Source organism: Aegilops tauschii, chromosome 7 (genome assembly GCF_002575655.3).
Source record: "Aegilops tauschii subsp. strangulata cultivar AL8/78 chromosome 7, Aet v6.0, whole genome shotgun sequence".
Classification (NCBI taxonomy): domain Eukaryota; kingdom Viridiplantae; phylum Streptophyta; class Magnoliopsida; order Poales; family Poaceae; genus Aegilops; species Aegilops tauschii.
The window spans coordinates 591,152,171-591,167,825 of NC_053041.3; the positions used below are offsets into that span (position 1 = coordinate 591,152,171).

The 15,655-nt window shown below is 45.0% G+C and overlaps 2 pseudogenes; one reads left to right on the top strand and one right to left on the bottom strand.

Moving 5' to 3' along the window:
• Positions 1-15,655, bottom strand: part of LOC141027463 (rust resistance kinase Lr10-like) — a 260,444-nt pseudogene that overhangs the window by 153,843 nt on the left and 90,946 nt on the right.
• On the top strand, positions 5,519-10,244 carry LOC141028095 (uncharacterized; annotated as a pseudogene).

Here is a 15,655-nt window from a genome sequence, read left to right on the forward strand (position 1 = left end):
TGGCCGAGGCATAGGGGATGACACTCATCTTTTCTCTATCTTCCGCCGTGGTCGGGCATTGAGCCGTGCTCAATTGCACACCTTGCAATACAGGCAAGAACCCCTTCTTGGACTGATCCATATTGAACTTCTTCACTATCTTGTCAAGGTACGTACTCTGTGAAAGACCAATGAGGCGTCTTGATCTATCTCTATAGATCTTGATGCCTAATATATAAGCAGCTTCTCCAAGGTCCTTCATTGAAAAACACTTATTCAAGTAGGCCTTTATACTTTCCAAGAATTCTATATCATTTCCCATCAATAGTATGTCATCCACATATAATAAGAGAAATGCTACAGAGCTCCCACTCACTTTCTTGTAAACACAGGCTTCTCCATAAGTCTGTGTAAACCCAAACGCTTTGATCATCTCATCAAATCGAATGTTCCAACTCCGAGATGCTTGCACCAGCCCATAGATGGAGCGCTGGAGCTTGCATACCTTGTTAGCATTCTTAGGATCGACAAAACCTTCCGGCTGCATCATATACAATTCTTCCTTAAGAAAGCCGTTAAGGAATGCCGTTTTGACGTCCATTTGCCATATCTCATAATCATAGAATGCGGCAATTTCTAACATGATTCGGACGGACTTCAGCTTCGCTACGGGTGAGAAAGTCTCATCGTAGTCAACCCCTTGAACTTGTCGATAACCCTTAGCGACAAGTCGAGCCTTATAGATGGTCACATTACCATCCGCGTCTGTCTTCTTCTTAAAGATCCATTTATTTTCTATGGCTCTCCGATCATCGGGCAAGTCAGTCAAAGTCCATACTTCGTTTTCATACATGGATCCTATCTCGGATTGCATGGCTTCAAGCCATTTGTTGGAATCCGGGCCCGCCATCGCTTCTTCATAGTTCGAAGGTTCACCGTTGTCTAACAACATGATTTCCAGGACAGGGTTGCCGTACCACTCTGGTGCGGAACGTGTCCTTGTGGACCTACGAAGTTCAGCAGTAACTTGATCCGAAGCTTCATGATCATCATCATTAACTTCCTCCCCAGTCGGTGTAGGCACCACAGGAACATCTTCCCGCGCTGCGCTACTCTCCGGTTCGGAAGGGGTGACTATCACCTCATCAAGTTCCACTTTCCTCCCACTCACTTCTTTCGAGAGAAATTCTTTCTCCAGAAAGGACCCGTTCTTGGCAACAAAGATTTTGCCTTCGGATCTGAGGTAGAAGATATACCCAATGGTTTCCTTAGGGTATCCTATGAAGACGCGTTTTTCCGACTTGGGTTCGAGCTTTTCAGGTTGAAGTTTCTTGACATAAGCATCGCATCCCCAAACTTTTAGAAACGACAGCTTAGGTTTCTTCCCAAACCATAATTCATACGGTGTCGTCTCAACGGATTTCGACGGAGCCCTATTTAAAGTGAATGCGGCAGTCTCTAAAGCATAGCCCCAAAATGAGAGCGGTAGATCGGTAAGAGACATCATAGATCGCACCATATCCAATAGAGTGCGATTACGACGTTCGGACACACCATTTCGCTGAGGTGTTCCAGGCGGCGTGAGTTGTGAAACGATTCCACATTTCCTTAAGTGCGTACCAAATTCGCGACTTAAATATTCTCCTCCGCGATCTGATCGTAGGAACTTTATTTTTCTGTCACGTTGATTCTCAACCTCACTCTGAAATTCCTTGAACTTTTCAAAGGTTTCAGACTTGTGTTTCATTAGGTAGACATACCCATATCTACTTAAGTCATCAGTGAGAGTGAGAACATAACGATAGCCACCGCGAGCCTCAACACTCATTGGACCGCACACATCAGTATGTATGATTTCCAATAAGTTGGTTGCTCGCTCCATTGTTCCGGAGAACGGAGTCTTGGTCATCTTACCCATGAGGCATGGTTCGCACGTGTCAAATGATTCGTAATCAAGAGACTCCAAAAGTCCATCTGCATGGAGCTTCTTCATGCGTTTGACACCAATGTGACCAAGGCGGCAGTGCCACAAGTGTGTGGGACTATCGTTATCAACTTTACATCTTTTGGTATTCACACTATGAATATGTGTCACATCACGTTCGAGATTTATTAAGAATAAACCATTGACCAACGGGGCATGACCATAAAACATATCTCTCATATAAATAGAACAACCATTATTCTCGGATTTAAATGAGTAGCCATCTCGAATTAAACGAGATCCTGATACAATGTTTATGCTCAAAGCTGGCACTAAATAACAATTATTGAGGTTTAAAACTAATCCCGTAGGTAAATGTAGAGGCAGCGTGCCGACGGCGATCACATCGACCTTGGAACCATTCCCGACGCGCATCGTCACCTCGTCCTTCGCCAGTCTCCGCTTATTCCGCAGCTCCTGTTTTGAGTTACAAATATGAGCAACTGCACCGGTATCAAATACCCAGGAGCTACTACGAGTACTGGTAAGGTACACATCAATTACATGTATATCGCATATACCTTTGGTGTTGCCTGCCTTCTTGTCCGCTAAGTATTTGGGGCAGTTCCGCTTCCAGTGACCACTTCCCTTGCAATAAAAGCACTCAGTCTCAGGCTTGGGTCCATTCTTTGACTTCTTCCCGGCAACTGGCTTACCGGGCGCGGCAACTCCCTTGCCGTCCTTCTTGAAGTTCTTCTTACCCTTGCCTTTCTTGAACTTAGTGGTTTTATTCACCATCAACACTTGATGTTTCTTTTTGATCTCCACCTCCGCTGATTTCAGCATTGAATATACCTCAGGAATGGTCTTTTCCATCCCCTGCATATTGAAGTTCATCACAAAGCTCTTGTAGCTTGGTGGAAGCGACTGAAGGATTCTGTCAATGACCGCGTCATCCAGGAGATTAACTCCCAGCTGAGACAAGCGGTTGTGTAACCCAGACATTTTGAGTATGTACTCACTGACAGAACTATTTTCCTCCATTTTACAACTGAAGAACTTGTCGGAGACTTCATATCTCTCGACTCGGGCATGAGCTTGGAAAACCATTTTCAGCTCTTCGAACATCTCATATGCTCCGTGTTTCTCAAAACGCTTTTGGAGCCCCGATTCTAAGCTGTAAAGCATGCCGCACTGAACGAGGGAGTAATCATCAGCACGTGATTGCCAAGCGTTCATAACGTCTTGGTTCTCTGGCATGGGTGCTTCACCTAGCGGTGCTTCTAGGACATAATCTTTCTTGGATGCTATGAGGATGATCCTCAGGTTCCGGACCCAGTCCGTATAGTTGCTGCCATCATCTTTCATCTTGGTTTTCTCTAGGAACGCGTTGAAGTTGAGGGCAACGTGGGCCATTTGATCTACAAGACATATTGTAAAGATTTTAGACTAAGTTCATGATAATTAAGTTCATCTAATCAAATTATTCAATGAACTCCCACTCAGATAGACATCCCTCTAGTCATCTAAGTGAAACATGATCCGAGTTAACTAGGCCGTGTCCGATCATCACGTGAGACGGACTAGTCAAGATCGGTGAACATCTTCATGTTGATCGTATCTTCTATACGACTCATGCTCGACCTTTCGGTCTTCCATGTTCCGAGGCCATGTCTGTACATGCTAGGCTCGTCAAGTCAACCTAAGTGTATTGCGTGTGTTCCGAGGCCATGTCTGTACATGCTAGGCTCGTCAACACCCGTTGTATGCGAACGTTAGAATCTATCACACCCGATCATCACGTGGTGCTTCGAAACAACGAACCTTCGCAACGGTGCACAGTTAGGGGGGACACTTTCTTGAAATTATTATAAGGGATCATCTTACTTACTACCGTCGTTCTAAGCAAATAAGATGTAAAACATGATAAACATCACATGCAATCAAATAGTGACATGATATGGCCAATATCATTTTGCTCCTTTGATCTCCATCTTCGGGGCGCCATGATCATCTTCGTCACCGGCATGACACCATGATCTCCATCATCGTGTCTTCATGAAGTTGTCACGCCAACGATTACTTCTACTTCTATGGCTAACGTGTTTAGCAATAAAGTAAAGTAATTTACATGGCGTTATTCAATGACACGCAGGTCATACAAAAAATAAAGACAACTCCTATGGCTCCTGCCGGTTGTCATACTCATCGACATGCAAGTCGTGATTCCTATTACAAGAACATGATCAATCTCATACATCACATATATCTCATTCATCACATCCTTTTGGCCATATCACACCACAAGGCATATGCTGCAAAAACAAGTTAGACGTCCTCTAATTGTTGTTGCAAGTTTTTACGTGGCTTCTAGTTTCTAGCAAGAACGTTTCTTACCTACGTAAAACCACAACGTGATATGCCAATTTCTATTTACCCTTCATAAGGACCCTTTTCATCTAATCCGTTCCGACTAAAGTGGGAGAGACAGACACCCGCTAGCCACCTTATGCAACTAGTGCATGTCAGTCGGTGGAACCTGTCTCACGTAAGCGTACGTGTAAGGTCGGTCCGGGCCGCTTCATCCCACAATACCGCCGAAACAAGATAAGACTAGTAGTGGCAAGAAAAATTGACAACATCTACGCCCACAACTGCTTTGTGTTCTACTCGTGCATAGTAACTACGCATAGGCCTGGCTCATGATGCCACTGTTGGGGATCGTTGCAGAATTTTTAAAATTTTCTACGCATCACCAAGATCCATCTATGGAGTGTACTAGCAACGAGAGGGAAGGAGTGCATCTACATACCCTTGTAGATCGCGAGCGGAAGCGTTCAAGTGAATGGGGTTGATGGAGTCGTACTCGTCGTTATCCAAATCACCGATGACCGAACGCCGAACGGACGGCACCTCCGCGTTCAACACACGTACGGAGCAGCGACGTCTTCTCCTTCTTGATCCAGCAAGGGGGAAGGAGAGGTTGATGGAGATCCAGCAGCACGACGGCGTGGTGGTGGAAGTAGCGGGGATCCCGGCAGGGCTTCGCCAAGCGCAAGCGGGAGGGAGAGCTGTCACGGGAGGGAGAGGGAGGCGCCAGGGGCTAGGGTACTGCTGCCCTCCCTTCCCCCCACTATATATAGGGGTCCTGGGGGGCGCCGGCCCCCTGGAGATCCCATCTGAGGGGGGGGGGGCGGCGGCCAAGGGGGGTGGCCTGCCCCCCAAGCCAAGTGGGGCGCCCCCACCCCTAGGGTTTCCAACCCTAGGCGCAGGGGGAGGCCCAAGGGGGGCGCCCCAGCCCACCAGGGGCTGGTTCCCCTCCCACTTCAGCCCATGGGGCCCTCCGGGACAGGTGGCCCCACCCGATGGACCCCCGGGTCCCTTCCGGTGGTCCGTGTACAATACCGATAACCCCCGAAACTTTCCCAGTGGCCGAAAGTGGACTTCCTATATATAATTCTTCACCTCCGGACCATTCCGGAACTCCTCGTGACGTCCGGGATCTCACCCGGGACTCCGAACAACTTTCGGGTTTCCGCATACTAATATCTCTACAACCCTAGCGTCACCGAACTTTAAGTGTGTAGACCCTACGGGTTCGGGAGACATGCAGACATGACCGAGACGGCTCTCCGGTCTATAACCAACAGCGGGATCTGGATACCCATGTTGGCTCCCACACGTTCCACGATGATCTCATCGGATGAACCACGATGTCGAGGATTCAATCAATCCCGTATACAATTCCCTTTGTCAATCGGTACGTTACTTGCCCGAGATTCGATCGTCGGTATCCCAATACCTGGTTCAATCTCGTTACCGGCAAGTCACTTTACTCGTACCGTAATGCATGATCCCGTGGCTAACTCCTTAGTCACATTGAGCTCATTATGATGATGCATTACCGAGTGGGCCCAGAGATACCTCTCCGTCATACGGAGTGACAAATCCCAGTCTCGATCCGTGCCAACTCAACAGACACTTTCGGAGATACCCGTAGTGCACCTTTATAGTCACCTAGTTACGTTGTGACGTTTGGTACACCCAAAACACTCCTACGGTATCCGGGAGTTGCACGATCTCATGGTCTAAGGAAATGATACTTGACATTGGGAAAGCTCTAGCAAACGAACTACACGATCTTTGTGCTATGCTTAGGATTGGGTCTTGTCCATCACATCATTCTCCTAATGATGTGATCCCGTTATCAATGACATCCAATGTCCATAGTCAGGAAACCATGACTATCTTTTGATCAACGAGCTAGTCAACTAGAGGCTTACTAGGGACACGTTGTGGTCTATGTATTCACACATGTATTACGATTTTCGGATAACACAATTATAGCATGAACAATAGACAATTATCACGAACAAGGAAATATAATAATAACCATTTTATTATTGCCTCTAGGGCATATTTCCAACACATACTATATGGCAAGAAGCGTGTTGACGATATCTTTACAGGGCATGTGAAGAATTGCCTCGTAGCTTATAGGATGGAGCCACGTATCTTCCGGGCTTTGGCATCTTATCTTAGAAGAGAAAATTTCATATCGGATACAAGAATTAAGCTGGAGGAGAAGTTAGCCTTTTTCCTGTACATGGTGTCTCACAATGCATCTTATGAAGATCTCCAGCTAGAATTTCAACATAGTGGACAAACATTTCATGAGTACATCAATGAGTTCTTCAACATCGTCCCTGTCTTAGCTAGTCGATTTTTGAAGCCTCCGAACATTGATGAGCCACATCCAAAAATCTCCACCGACACAAGATTCTACCCTTACTTCCAGGTTTCCATTTTTAACATTTACACAATTCCTTTTCTTATCTAACTTATAGTTCTTTATTGACCTGCAATCTTTGCTTCCAGAACTGTTTAGGAGCCATTTATGGGTCACATGTTCCTATAACCGCGACACCTGGGATTGCTGCTCCATTTCGGAATAGGAAGGGTACCTTGAGTCATAATATTATGGCTGCATGCGACTTCGATCTAAGATTCACTTTCATATCATGTGGCAGGGAGGGTTCAGCTACGGATGCGAGGGTTCTTCATTCTGCAATGAGCAAAGGATTTAGAGTACCCGAGAGAAAGTTTTACCTAGTTGATGGGGGTTATGCAAACACTCAGTCATTTCTCACACCTTATCAGGGTGTCCAGTATCATTTGAAGGAATTTGGTCATGGACACCCTCGGCCACAAAACCACAGGGAATTGTTCAATCATCGGCATGCTGTTCTATGGAACCATGTGGAAAGGTCCCTAGGAATTCTTAAAAAAGCGCTTCCCAATTCTTCATGTTGGTACACTGCATTCAATCGAGAACCAAGTGAAACTTCCCGCAGCTGCCGCAGTTCTTCACAATATCATCAAAATGGAGAATGGTGACGAGACTTGGCTTGACAACCTGCCCGATAACATAGCGCCAAATGTTTTTGTTGATCTCCCGAATGGTGATGAGAATAACTAGGGGAACAACGACTTAGGGAACACTCTAAGGGATGAAATCACAATGCAAATGTGGGAAGCATACCATCCTGGTGTGTGTTTTACTCATACATATACATATATTAATTAATTAACTTCTGTCGTCTTCATCATCTAATAATGTAGTGTGTGTTGAAATGCAGATATGTATCCAAAGGGGTCTCCAAAGTATAATCTCATGAAAGCAAGTGGAAAAAAAGCTTCACACGGTGTGAAGAAGCCATCACCCAAAATTAAAAAGACACCTCCAAGAGGTATTTTAATGCTTCATCTCCATATGTAATTTCGTTCATCTCCATATATAATATTTATCATCTTGAATATTAGCTAGATCATGATAGTTTATCACTATTTGTTTTCAAATTGAATGATAGTAACTCCTCTTATCATGTTGAGCATTAAGTTCGAACAATGTAAATTTGTGTTGGTGTAGTTAAAAAGCGAAGAGCTCAGTGGAACCCGGCTCTGGAAAAGGGTTTGGTAGAATTACTTCAGGAGCACAAGACTCTATACCATAGGGGACAAAATGGTTGGTCAACTGAAGCTTGGAATAGGATGACAAATTTATTTAATGAAAAGTATGGCCATACAAACTTTACAAAGCAACAGATTCAGGAAAAACAGAAAGATTTGAAAGCTCAATACAGGCTTCTTAAGGATGCACGCAAACAGAGCGGTGTCAGCTGGAACTATCATACACACATGATAGATGCTGATGCACATCTTTGGCAAAACTTGATGACCGTAAGTTCTAGTATAGTGCATTTTGTCTTTGCAACTTCTAACTTGCATTCCATGCTTTCTGTAATCAATCTTGTTTTCGAGTAATCTAAGTTTGATAAATCATTTCTTTTATATACAGTCATGGCCAGAAATAACTAAGTTCCAGAATAAGCCTTTCCCCCTGTATGATAAGCTTGGTGATCTCTATGATGGTGAGTTACTGGGTTGAATGGACATTTCCTCTCTTTTTGTTGACCTTTATAATGAATTTTCATTGCTATGTGGCCTTTAATGATAACTTGGGTGTTTGTGCAGGACACATAGTAGAAGGTAACTTCGATTTCACATCAACTAAAGCTACACAAGTGAGTGATGGTGATCATGAAGTGGAAAGAGAGGAGAATGCCTTCTCTTTTGACCTGAATCAATATGGTGATGATTTACACATTTATGATGATCCAAGAGATGCCGCCCAAGTGATGGTCCAAGAGATGCTGCCGCAAGTGATACTACTCAAATAGGTGCTTATCGTGGTTCAAATAAGAAGCCTGTGAAGGAGACTAAGAAGAAGAAACATGATGACCCAATGGTGGAAGTGATGGCACAATATGTGAAGATCAAACGGAAGCAAGCGGAGGAGTCTGTTTTGTTGGCAGGGTCAAAAAATGCCCAAGAGTTCTCCATCAGCAAGTGCATTGCTGTTCTGCACAAGATGGAAAGCATCCAACATGGTGAAAGAGCCGCTCCCTACAAAGTGTTCAAAAATGCTGAGAACCGTGAGATCTTTCTCAATTCTGCCGCTGAAGATGAAGAGAGTGCTGCCCATGTTTCTTCGGAGCGAAATGGCAGAGTTGCCTCAAGGTATCTAAGGTAAGCTACCTTGTTCCTATTAGCACCTTGTTTTGGTATTCCCTACTCCTCATATCCTGCTTCGGTTGGTTGATGGGATCCGTCTCATAGAGTGTATTTGGTTGCAATTAGCGAGCGCTGTACATCAAACCAAACTAGGGTGGCATGATGAGGTCACTTAAGCTCTATATATTTTGGTCATTAAACCAAACTAGGGTGGCCTGTTGAGGTCATGTATAAGGCTTGGGTTCTATTTTATGTCATCTTGTTTCATGCCATACGTATCCTAACCTACCTATTCTTCTCGTTTGGCAAGAAACCAGATATTTTGAGTTCCATTTCAGTTGAGTTCTAATCTGCATGTGCTGGAAAATTTTGGGTGTTCGAAACTACTAGTCTGAAAAACACTTTACTGAAACTCGTATAGTCTGAAACTTTTGTCAGCCTGTTTCAGTTTGGAGTTAAGAGTTGGAAATAGTCTGAACTGCTGTAGACTTGGACATTAATAAAAGTTGTTGAATCAAATCATTGATTGGTCAGACAGGCATGACATTGTGCCTGTTGAATTTATTGAGAGATGCTAAAATCCACACTGAACTGTTGGATTTATGAAAATATTTGTTTTGATGCTACTATGCTTTCATTCATATGATTCAGTTTTTCAATTTAATATACTATATGCCAGTAGCTAGTGGAAGAATTTGGAACTGGAAAACCCAAATCAGTTCAGTCTGCATAGTTCAGCTTCACAGAGAAGATAATGATTTCAATTTTTAGCCTACTATAATCGTGGACAAAATTCAGGTTTTGTCCCGCATCACATTGCATTGTTTTGAGGTTTTTTACATCAGCTTAATTTTTATCTTCTTATTTAAACTTGTTGCAGTACGTGTGACACATGACGCCTAACTGCTTAACTAATTTTCTGCTAATTCAGCTCATGTGGCGCTGTGGTACGCGGATGTTGATGTGGAGTAGAGAGATACCCCTAGAAGTCGCCTTCCTGTCCACCTCTTCAGAAGTGCCACCGCCTCGGACATTAGAACCCAGTTCCTTTCATAGAGATATGGGGTCAGGAAAACCAAGCAGTTCATTTGTTCCTGCTAGTTAAACTTGGTCTGTTATAGAGATATGCAGGTCCATCTTATTACATGTTACTCTGAAACTGTTTGAGCAATGGTGCGGTGACATTAGTCCGTAATGCGTTGACAATGGCCACTACTTCAGGCATTGCCAGCTGCATTTCTCTACTGCCCTGTTGTTTTGTAGGTGACGCCCTTAGTTTTGCTACTTTGCATATTCTGGGAGCAAGTACAATGAGGTTATATGTTATTTTTGTTCACTTGATATCTGCACTGCTCTTCCTTGCATAATTTGATGTCTTTTTACTTGGAAATATTGCAATTTTAGACGCTTGCACTATCTTATCTAAATATGTCAATCCCTGTCAACCAAACAAGTTTTTCATATGGAAGGAATTGTGGCTGAAGGGGTTTGGGGGTTTCAAGGGGTTTTGAGGGGATTGGGTGGAAGGAAGGGATTCACCCAATCCTCTGAAATCCCCCCTCCCCAAACCTCCCCAATCCACTTCTACCAACAAAGCCTGAGTGATAAGAAGTAAAGAACATAACATGGAACAAAACATTAGAGAGAGACACTGTTTAATTACATTCAGCTAATTTTCATTTTCACCCAAAAATCCTCATTTTCAAAATGGACAGCAACATAAGCTAATTTTCATTTTCATTTAAAAATTCTCATTTTCAAAATGGACATCAACTACAAATTAAAAATCCTCAATTTCATTTTCATTTACTTTTTGTTTTGCCTCATTTTCATTTGGACACCCTACATTGAAAAGATGGTGTGCAACATAAGCTCATTTTCAAAATGCTACTGCTCATGAACTCAATTTGGACACCCTACATAGAAAAAATTGGCCCTAATTTAAGAACAGGAGGAAAGGAAGGGGGTGGCCCACCACGCGTCAGGGTCGGGGTCGCCGGGGCTGAGGGGGTCGGCGTCGGGGTTGAGGATGTCGGCATCGTGGTCGGGGTCATTAGGGCTGAGGGGGTTGAGGGCGTCCTTCTCCTCCTCGCTGAGCCTTGTCGATCTGCAGTGACCAAATTTGGTCAGAGAGAGAGAGAGGGAGGGAGAGAGACCTGCCGGCGGAGAGAAGATGGTGCCGGTGATGGGGACTGCACGGGGGCCGGGCCGGGGGCGCCACAGGGGGAGGGGTGACGGGCGGCCGGTGGCCGGCGTCGGGGTCGGAGTTGAGGTCGAGTCCGGCGTCGGCGGCGGCGTGGGTGGTGCGGCGGCGGAGGCGTGGCGTGGGAGAGAGAGGGGGGATCGACAGAGAGTGATAGGAAGAGTGTGGCTCGACAGGGCCGACCGGGGCTGTAGGCAACTTAGCTATAGCGTGACTCGACAACACGCGCTATAGCTAAGTTAGCTATAGCGTGGCCACGTAGAAAACGCGCTACTGCTACAACATTTTTTTATTTTAAAATTATGTGGCCAGTTAGATGTAGCGCTTGTTCTCCCGAAAAGCGCTACTGATAAATTTTCCTTTTTCCTTTTCCTTTTTCTTTATCTTTCATTTGCATTTTTCTTTTCTCTTTTATATTAAATTTTAATTTCCCTTTTTTTTTCTTTTTTTCTTTCATTTGGATTTTTCTTTTCCATTTCCTTGTTGTATAAGTTGTAGGAGGGGTATAGCTAGGGTTTGGTCTATTGGAGCAATAACACCATTTACCCTCCGGATAATAATTAGTGTATAATATATGTTACATCATTTGACAGCTAACGACGGTATACAAAATAGATACACACAAATTATGTTAATTAGTTTGCCAGCTTGGGCGATGATGACGCTTCAGACTGATCTTCTTCCCTCTTTTGTTCGTTGTCGAATAATTGAGCCCATGGTCATGATGTTTCCTTTTCCAGGGATTACGATCTTTCCTAGGTAATGTAGTCTTCATTCTTCTTTTGATGTATGTTTCATCGTCATCATCATCATCTTCCCTCATCGGAGCGCCGTACTGGTCGTAGTCTTCCTCGTTGGTGACTCCATCCATCCGACGATGCTCCTTTTGCCTCTCCTCACGACAACACGTCTGGGATTGCTCGGGTCGGTTATGAAGAAACATTGTGTCACATGTTTAGCGTGTACCCATGGCTCATTTTTGGCGGTGGCGTTGACGGTACCGCTATCGGAGTCGAGTATACACATGGTAGTGAAATGTCGGTTTTCTCTTTGTACGTTCTTAGCCCATCTGACACGGAACATCGTTGCGCTATGCAATCCATAGTAGTTAAGCTCCCAGATCTCTTCGACCCTTCTGTAATATCTTTCAGTTACGTTCCCGGTCATGGCTTCCATCGTCACCCCCGAGTTCTGGTTATCACTGTTTATATCTTTGTCCTTCGTGTAGAACGTGTATCCATTGATATCATATGCTTGTTAAGTCGCGAGGTTGGTCGACGGGTCATGTGTTAAGGAGTATATGAGCGTTCCGTTCGGTCAACCCTCTTCCGGGGGATTAGCCAGAACTCGCTCTTTGAACCAACGCAAGAAAGTGGAGTTGTGCTCTCTAATAACTTCAACGTCCGTTCTGTGCACCCCACGGTCATGGTAGTTCTTTGCGATGGTCTCTTTGTGTGGTGTCACGGAATCTTCTAGCACATCTAGGTGTTGTAGCACTACTAAGTTTGCCCTGCAAAGTCGTTTTGTTGGCCCGAGTGGACCACATTCACATCCCTATGACCGTTGATGTGACCTTCGCCTTCGAGCCTTCCGCAGTGCTTGTTCACGGGCAAACCAACAAAAGGGTCTCCGGTGCCTAGATAACTCTCAGAGAAAGAGATGCACTCTTTGGACAGATATCCCTGGGCTATTCTTCCATCCGGACGGGACATGTTACGAACAAATCCTTTGTTGACCCCATTCTTCCTCTCGAATGGCATCATGCTGTGCAGGAATGTCGGCCCTAGGTCGATGATGTCGTCCATGATGTGGACACATAGATGCACCATGACATCAAAGAATGCGGGCGGGAAGTACATCTCTAGCTCATTCAGTATGACAACGATCTCTTCATGTAGCCTATGGAGTTGCTTCACACTGATCGAATTTCGAGAGATAGCATAAAAAAAGTGGCATAGGTCAGTAAGCGTTTCACGGACGTGTGTGTCCATAATCCCTCGAAGTGCAACCGGGGGTAACTACGTCATCATCACATGATAGTCATGAGACTTCATCCCGCTGAACCTTTTTTCTTAGTGTCCAGATATCTGCTTATATTCCCACCATATCCGGAACTAACATTGATTCCGGCAAGGCACTTGAACAATTGATCGACCTCCTTCGGATCTAAGGTGAAGCAAGAGAGGGGCAATATTGTTCTTCCTTCGTGTTTACTTTTTTGCCCCTATCTTCCGTCTCCGTCTCCGTCTCCTCTGACGAATTTTTACCTGGCATTTGGAGATCTTTCCTGATTTTCAAAAATTCCAAGTCTTTTCTTGCCTTTGGCCCATCCTTGGTCTTCTCCGGCATTTTCATAAATGTTCCAAGCAAACTCTCGAGGATATTTTTTGTGATATGCATTTGATCAAGGCTATGAGGCATGTCGAGTTTGGGCCAGTATTCCAAGTCCCAGAAAACAGATCTCGTCTTCCATACCTTCAGCAGCGGCTCCGACGCCTTTTTCTTCGTCTTTCCCGGCGAGGGGCACTCTTCCTAGTTCTTCAATAACTCATATATTTCTACACCGCTACGCTTACGTGGATGACCTCGATGCTCAGCCTTACCATTGAATAGATCTCCACGCTTTCTCCACGGGTCATCCTTCTCGAGCCATCTTTGATGCCCCATGTACACGATTTTCGAAGACCCTCCATCTTTTGACAGCTGCAGAGAAGTTGTATCATCCATGCACCTGGTGCATCAGCAATATCCGTGGCACACCTGGCCGGAGAGATAGCCGTAACCGAGATAGTCCTACACCGTCGTGATCAGCGCGGCTCTCATGTAGAAATACTCTCCTTTTCTTGCGTCCCATGTCTTGGCCGACGTTGTCCATAAGGTCTGTAACTCCTGTTTCAGTAACCCGAGATACAGATTTATATCATTTCCCGGTTGTCCCGGCCCTTGAATAAGCATAGCCATGTGTATGTATTTTTCCTTCATGCACTTCCAGGGGGAGGTTGTACATCCATACAAACACGGGCCATGTGCTATGGTTGGTGTTCTGGTTGCCAAACGGATTCATGCCATCACTACTAGCGCCAAGCACGATGTTCCTTGCATCATTTGTGAAAAAAATCAAATTCAGCATTTAATGCTCTCCACTGGCTAGCATCTGCGAGGTGTCTCAGCTTCGGATCATCTCCGTCATCTGGCTTCACCCTCTCCGTGTGCAAGCGCATAAGCTTTGCGTCCTTAGGATCTACGAAATACCGCTGCAGACAAGAAGTGATCGGAAAGTACCATACAACATTCTGTGGAGCTTTCTTTTCGGCCTTCTTATATCGTGAAGCATTGCACTTTGGATAGATGGTTTTTTCCGCGTGCTCGTTCTGATATATGATGCAACCGTTGATGGATGCGTGGTATCTAATGTGTGGCAGATCAAGAGGGCACACGATTTTCTTTCGCTCCTCAACACTAGTAGGACACAGGCTTCCCGCGGGAAGAACCTTCTTTAGATACTTCAGAAGCTCATCCAGGCTTGCATCTGTACATTTGTTTTTTGCCTTCGTCTTTAGAAGTTCTAGCGTGAAACTCAAGCGGGTCACCTCGGGATCGCAACCATCATACAGAGGAGTCATCGAGTCTACCTCCAGTTGTGCCAGTTTGGCCTCCTCTCTAGAAGCAGCTCTGTCGCTAGTCGTCTTCTTGCGAAGCGGGTCTCGAACATGCGGGTCCCGCATGGCTGAACTTAGTAGCGACGAAGACGGCGGCGTGTCTGCGTCTTCTCCTCCTTGTACTGCCTCTTCGCCATCGCCATTTCCGAGGCCGTCTGCTTCTTCGGGACCATGATCGTCCATCTCTTCGTCTGGCTCCATGTCGTTATTTCCTGCCCCGTCGACGTCTTCATCGTCATCATCATCATCTTCACTTATCCACCGAGTATGGCCATCCATGAAACCATGCATGAGCAGGTGCGCCTTTAATTTACCACCCTTAAAGGGGTCGAGCCTGACTCCTCCTTTGCATTTTCGACACGGACATACAACATCCTTCAATCTTTTTTTCATACATGTCGTCCACCATGGATTGCCAGTATCTTTCCACCATCCTTCCATTGACCTTCATGATCACCTGCGCGCGGAGCAAAATATTATAACCACGTATGCATGCATGGATCAAATTCATACAAAAATTCGGCATAACCTTGCCTAAACATATGACATATTGAGTTTGCCCGAAATTCGCCGAAACGGTATTGAATCGACATTTCGGCAAAACATAGGCAACTCATGTCACCCACATTTCAACAAATACACAATATATGCAACTCACATGCCACACACAATTCGGTATATTCTCATATCGCATATATATATATATATATATATATATAGGACGGCAGTATGGGACACCTAGGTGCCCAGGCTCCTTGCATTTCCACCATTTGATTGCATTTAGATGCGTGTTATTGTGATAGGTATAGAAGGTAA